The 5,000-nt window shown below is 35.1% G+C and overlaps 8 non-coding genes across 8 annotated transcripts in view; all 8 read right to left on the bottom strand.

The window, feature by feature from the left end:
- The window catches only part of TRNAY-GUA (transfer RNA tyrosine (anticodon GUA)), a 90-nt gene extending 17 nt beyond the window's left edge, over window positions 1-73 (bottom strand). Inside the window, 2 exon segments of the tRNA in view lie at window positions 1-19; window positions 37-73. The exon segment at window positions 1-19 is cut by the window's left edge and continues 17 nt beyond it. This is a non-coding gene — a tRNA (tRNA-Tyr).
- Window positions 74-975: 902 nt separating this feature from the next.
- Window positions 976-1,057, bottom strand: TRNAS-AGA (transfer RNA serine (anticodon AGA)). Its single transcript has one exon. It is a non-coding gene; the product is annotated as a tRNA-Ser (tRNA).
- Window positions 1,058-1,296: 239 nt separating this feature from the next.
- Window positions 1,297-1,386, bottom strand: TRNAY-GUA (transfer RNA tyrosine (anticodon GUA)). Its single transcript is given in 2 exon segments — window positions 1,297-1,332; window positions 1,350-1,386. It is a non-coding gene; the product is annotated as a tRNA-Tyr (tRNA).
- A 942-nt stretch (window positions 1,387-2,328) lies between these two features.
- Window positions 2,329-2,410, bottom strand: TRNAS-AGA (transfer RNA serine (anticodon AGA)). Its single transcript has one exon. It is a non-coding gene; the product is annotated as a tRNA-Ser (tRNA).
- A 239-nt stretch (window positions 2,411-2,649) lies between these two features.
- Window positions 2,650-2,739, bottom strand: TRNAY-GUA (transfer RNA tyrosine (anticodon GUA)). Its single transcript is given in 2 exon segments — window positions 2,650-2,685; window positions 2,703-2,739. It is a non-coding gene; the product is annotated as a tRNA-Tyr (tRNA).
- A 944-nt stretch (window positions 2,740-3,683) lies between these two features.
- TRNAS-AGA (transfer RNA serine (anticodon AGA)) lies at window positions 3,684-3,765 on the bottom strand. The gene has a single exon. It is a non-coding gene; the product is annotated as a tRNA-Ser (tRNA).
- A 239-nt stretch (window positions 3,766-4,004) lies between these two features.
- Window positions 4,005-4,094, bottom strand: TRNAY-GUA (transfer RNA tyrosine (anticodon GUA)). Its single transcript is given in 2 exon segments — window positions 4,005-4,040; window positions 4,058-4,094. It is a non-coding gene; the product is annotated as a tRNA-Tyr (tRNA).
- A 902-nt stretch (window positions 4,095-4,996) lies between these two features.
- Window positions 4,997-5,000, bottom strand: part of TRNAS-AGA (transfer RNA serine (anticodon AGA)) — an 82-nt gene continuing 78 nt past the window's right edge. The window contains exon 1 of the tRNA in view: window positions 4,997-5,000. This exon is cut by the window's right edge and continues 78 nt beyond it. This is a non-coding gene — a tRNA (tRNA-Ser).

Below are 5,000 nucleotides of genomic sequence, written 5' to 3'. Positions count from 1 at the left end.
GAACCAGCAACCTAAGGATTTCTGTACCAATTTTCTCTACAGTCCTCCGCTCTACCAGCTGAGCTATCGAAGGATTCCATGATCATACAGCTGTGATATTGCGTGCTATTAAAATGATTGAGTGTTAATTTTAAACATTATCAACTTTCCAAGCAAAATGAAAAATGATTTGACCACACAAAAGAGATTCAACTACTTATTCCTGTGTTGCTTTATCACACAAATTGTCATGTTTAATCATTTGGAAAATATCACTAATAGTTTGACTTATATTTGTGAAATTACTATCAACTGGCTACAGAGCTAGTTTGGAAAGCACTTTCAATAGATTTTTTAGTGTAGCCAAACTTACATCAAGATTAGAGATGCTTGAGCCTATCAACTCTTCTACACTCTTTTAAATTTTGCTTGTTTTGTAAACTAATCAAGTGTTCCAGTAATGATGGGGATATTCCATTGTTTGTTCTGATTTGACAATTCATGTTGGAAAATGAGCGGCCCTTTTGAGCTAGTGAAGATAATTGTGCTACATGAGAGTATGCACAAACAATTATTTTTATTTTTTTGCATTAAAGCACAATTTTTAATAAAGGAGAGGTTAATGATATAATAATTAGCACTGAAAGTCATCTGACACGATTTGAAAGTAAAATGTTGTGCATTGAAAGTAACCAAAGCTCTTTTTACTTTGAGTGGACATCATTTTCTTTCAAATGAATTTGATATTTTGCTAAATGTACAAAACTTTCTTACAAATTTGACATTCAAAATGCATTTGTAATTAATAAATGCTACTTAGTATGGCTGCTGAGATTCCTGGGCTCAGTCTCAAGTAGAGGAGGAGAATGACGGATAGAGAAAGAGAGAACAGGCAGGCATCCTAAAGATTTTGATGTGCCAGTTCCTGACTCACCTTGAGCAACACTGGTTTCAAGCTTTTAGTAAATTTTCTGAAAAATAAAACAACCATGTGGTCGTAGTCGGCAGGATTTGAACCTGCATGGGGAGACCCCAATGGATTTCTAGTCCACCGCCTTAACCACTCGGCCACGACTACCTCTCATGCAATGTGATGTTTTCACAAAAGTTTCTCTATGGGTTGAGCTACTTCATTTCAGGCTGTGAGGATGACTGAAGTAATATTGTATCAGAGATGATTTCCATGGGAAGTTAATCCTGACCACAGTGACCTGCGTTAATGATTTTTAAAATATAACTTGGAGAATGCTTTATACTTGGTATAGTTTTGGGTTTGTAAAATGTCAGTACTGACATCTAAGTTTATCAAAAGAGTCATCCTTCAAGCTGGAATTGAACCAGCGACCTAAGGATTTCTGTACCAATCTCCTCTACAGTCCTCCGCTCTACCAGCTGAGCTATCGAAGGATTCCATGGTCATACAGCTGTGATATTACATGCTATTAAAATGATTGAGTGTTAATTTTAAACATTATCAACTTTCCAAGCAAAATGAAAAATGATTTGACTACACAAAAGAGATTCAACTACTTATTCCTGTGTTGCTTTATCACACAAATTGTCATGTTTAATCATTTGGAAAATATCACTAATAGTTTGACTTATATTTGTGCAATTACTATCAACTGGCTACAGAGCTAGTTTGGAAAGCACTTTCAATAGATTTTTTAGTGTAGCCAAACTTACATCAAGATTAGAGATGCTTGAGCCTATCAAACCTTCTACACTCTTTTAAATTTTGCTTGTTTTGTAAACTAATCAAGTGTTCCGGGAATGATGGGGATATTCCATTGTTTGTTCTGATTTGACAATTCATTTCGACAATGAGCGGCCCTTTTGAGCTAGTGAAGAAAATTGTGCTACATGAGAGTATGCACAGACAATTATTTTTCTTTTTTTGCATTAAAGCACAATTTTTAATAATTGTGCTTTTTCTTTTTTTGCATAAAGCACAATTTTTAATAAAGGAGAGGTTAATGATATAATAATTAGCACTGAAAGTCATCTGACACGATTTGAAAGTAAAATGTTGTGCATTGAAAGTAACCAAAGCTCTTATTACTTTGAGTGGACATCATTTTCTTTCAAATGAATTTGATATTTTGCTAAATGTACAAAACTTTCTTACAAATTTGACATTCAAAATGCATTTGTAATTAATAAATGCTACTTAGTATGGCTGCTGAGATTCCTGGGCTCAGTCTCAAGTAGAGGAGGAGAATGACGGATAGAGAAAGAGAGAACAGGCAGGCATCCTAAAGATTTTGATGTGCCAGTCCTGACTCACCCTGAGCAACACTGGTTTCAATCTTTTAGTAAATTTTCTGAAAAATAAAACAACCATGTGGTCGTAGTCGGCAGGATTTGAACCTGCGTGGGGAGACCCCAATGGATTTCTAGTCCATCGCCTTAACCACTCGGCCACGACTACCTCTCATGCAATGTGATGTTTTCACAAAAGTTTCTCTATGGGTTGAGCTACTTCATTTCAGGCTGTGAGGATGACTGAAGTAATATTGTATCAGAGATGATTTCCATGGGAAGTTAATCCTGACCACAGTGACCTGCGTTAATGATTTTTAAAATATAACTTGGAGAATGCTTTATACTTGGTATAGTTTTGGGTTTGTAAAATGTCAGTACTGACATCTAAGTTTATCAAAAGCGTCATCCTTCAAGCCGGAATTGAACCAGCGACCTAAGGATTTCTGTACCAATCTCCTCTACAGTCCTCCGCTCTATCAGCTGAGCTATCGAAGGATTCCATGATCATACAGCTGTGATATTACATGCTATGAAAATGATTGAGTGTTAATTTTAAACATTATCAACTTTCCAAGCAAAATGAAAAATTATTTGACTACACAAAAGAGATTCAACTACTTATTCCTGTGTTGCTTTATCACACAAATTGTCATGTTTAATCATTTGGAAAATATCACTAATAGTTTGACTTATATTTGTGCAATTACTATCAACTGGCTACAGAGCTAGTTTGGAAAGCACTTTCAATAGATTTTTTAGTGTAGCCAAACTTACATCAAGATTAGAGATGCTTGAGCCTATCAAACCTTCTACACTCTTTTAAATTTTGCTTGTTTTGTAAACTAATCAAGTGTTCCAGGAATGATGGGGATATTCCATTGTTTGTTCTGATTTGACAATTCATTTTGGACAATGAGCGGCCCTTTTGAGCTAGTGAAGATAATTGTGCTACATGAGAGTATGCACAGACAATTATTTTTCTTTTTTTGCATTAAAGCACAATTTTTAATAATTGTGCTTTTTCTTTTTTTGCATAAAGCACAATTTTTAATAAAGGAGAGGTTAATGATTTAATAATTAGCACTGAAAGTCATCTGAGACGATTTGAAAGTAAAATGTTGTGCATTGAAAGTAACCAAAGCTCTTTTTACATTGAGTGGACATCATTTTCTTTCAAATGAATTTGATATTTTGCTAAATGTACAAAACTTTCTTACAAATTTGACATTCAAAATGCATTTGTAATTAATAAATGCTACTTAGTATGGCTGCTGAGATTCCTGGGCTCAGTCTCAAGTAGAGGAGGAGAATGACGGATAGAGAAAGAGAGAACAGGCAGGCATCCTAAAAATTTTGATGTGCCAGTTCCTGACTCACCCTGAGCAACACTGGTTTCAAGCTTTTAGTACATTTTCTGAAAAATAAAACAACCATGCGGTCGTAGTCGGCAGGATTTGAACCTGCGCAGGGAAACCCCAATGGATTTCTAGTCTATCGCCTTAACCACTCGGCCACGACTACCTCTCACTCAATGTGATGTTTTCACAAAAGTTTCTCTATGGGTTGAGCTACTTCATTTAAGGCTGTGAGGAAGACTGAAGTAATATTGTATCAGAGATGATTTCCATGGGAAGTTAATCCTGACCACAGTGACCTGCGTTAATGATTTTTAAAATATAACTTGGAGAATGCTTTATACTTGGTATAGTTTTGGGTTTGTAAAATGTCAGTACTGACATCTAAGTTTATCAAAAGCGCCATCCTTTGAGCCAGAATTGAACCAGCGACCTAAGGATTTCTGTACCAATCTCCTCTACAGTCCTCCGCTCTACCAGCTGAGCTATCTAAGGATTCCATGACCATACAGCTGTGATATTACGTGCTATTAAAATGATTGAGTGTTAATTTTAAACATTATCAACTTTCCAAGCAAAATGAAAAATGATTTGACTACACAAAAGAGATTCAACTACTTATTCCTGTGTTGCTTTATCACACAAATTGTCATGTTTAATCATTTGGAAAATATCACTAATAGTTTGACTTATATTTGTGAAATTACTATCAACTGGCTACAGAGCTAGTTTGGAAAGCACTTTCAATAGATTTTTTAGTGTAGCCAAACTTACATCAAGATTAGAGATGCTTGAGCCTATCAAATCTTCTACACTCTTTTAAATTTTGCTTGTTTTGTAAACTAATCAAGTGTTTCAGGAATGATGGGGATATTCCATTGTTTGTTCTGATTTGACAATTCATGTTGGACAATGAGCGGCCCTTTTGAGCTAGTGAAGATAATTGTGCTACATGAGAGTATGCACAGACAATTATTTTTCTTTTTTTGCATTAAAGCACAATTTTTAATAAAGGTGAGGTTAATAATATAATAATTAGCACTGAAAGTCATCTGACACGATTTGAAAGTAAAATGTTGTGCATTGAAAGTAACCAAAGCTCTTTTTACTTTGAGTGGACATCATTTTCTTTCAAATGAATTTGATATTTTGCTAAATGTACAAAACTTTCTTACAAATTTGACATTCAAAATTCATTTGTAATTAATAAATGCTACTTAGTATGGCTGCTGAGATTCCTGGGCTCAGTCTCAAGTAGAGGAGGAGAATGACGGATAGAGAAAGAGAAAACAGGCAGGCATCCTAAAGATTTTGATGTGCCAGTTCCTGACTCACCCTGAGCAACACTGGTTTCAAGCTTTTAGTAAGTTTTCTGAAAAATAAAACAACCATGTGGTCGTA

The sequence above is a fragment of the Pseudophryne corroboree genome, chromosome 4, assembly GCF_028390025.1.
Source record: "Pseudophryne corroboree isolate aPseCor3 chromosome 4, aPseCor3.hap2, whole genome shotgun sequence".
In the NCBI taxonomy this organism is placed as follows: domain Eukaryota; kingdom Metazoa; phylum Chordata; class Amphibia; order Anura; family Myobatrachidae; genus Pseudophryne; species Pseudophryne corroboree.
The sequence above is the reverse complement of the archived record's forward strand: the minus strand, read 5'-3'. Positions and strand labels throughout refer to the sequence as shown.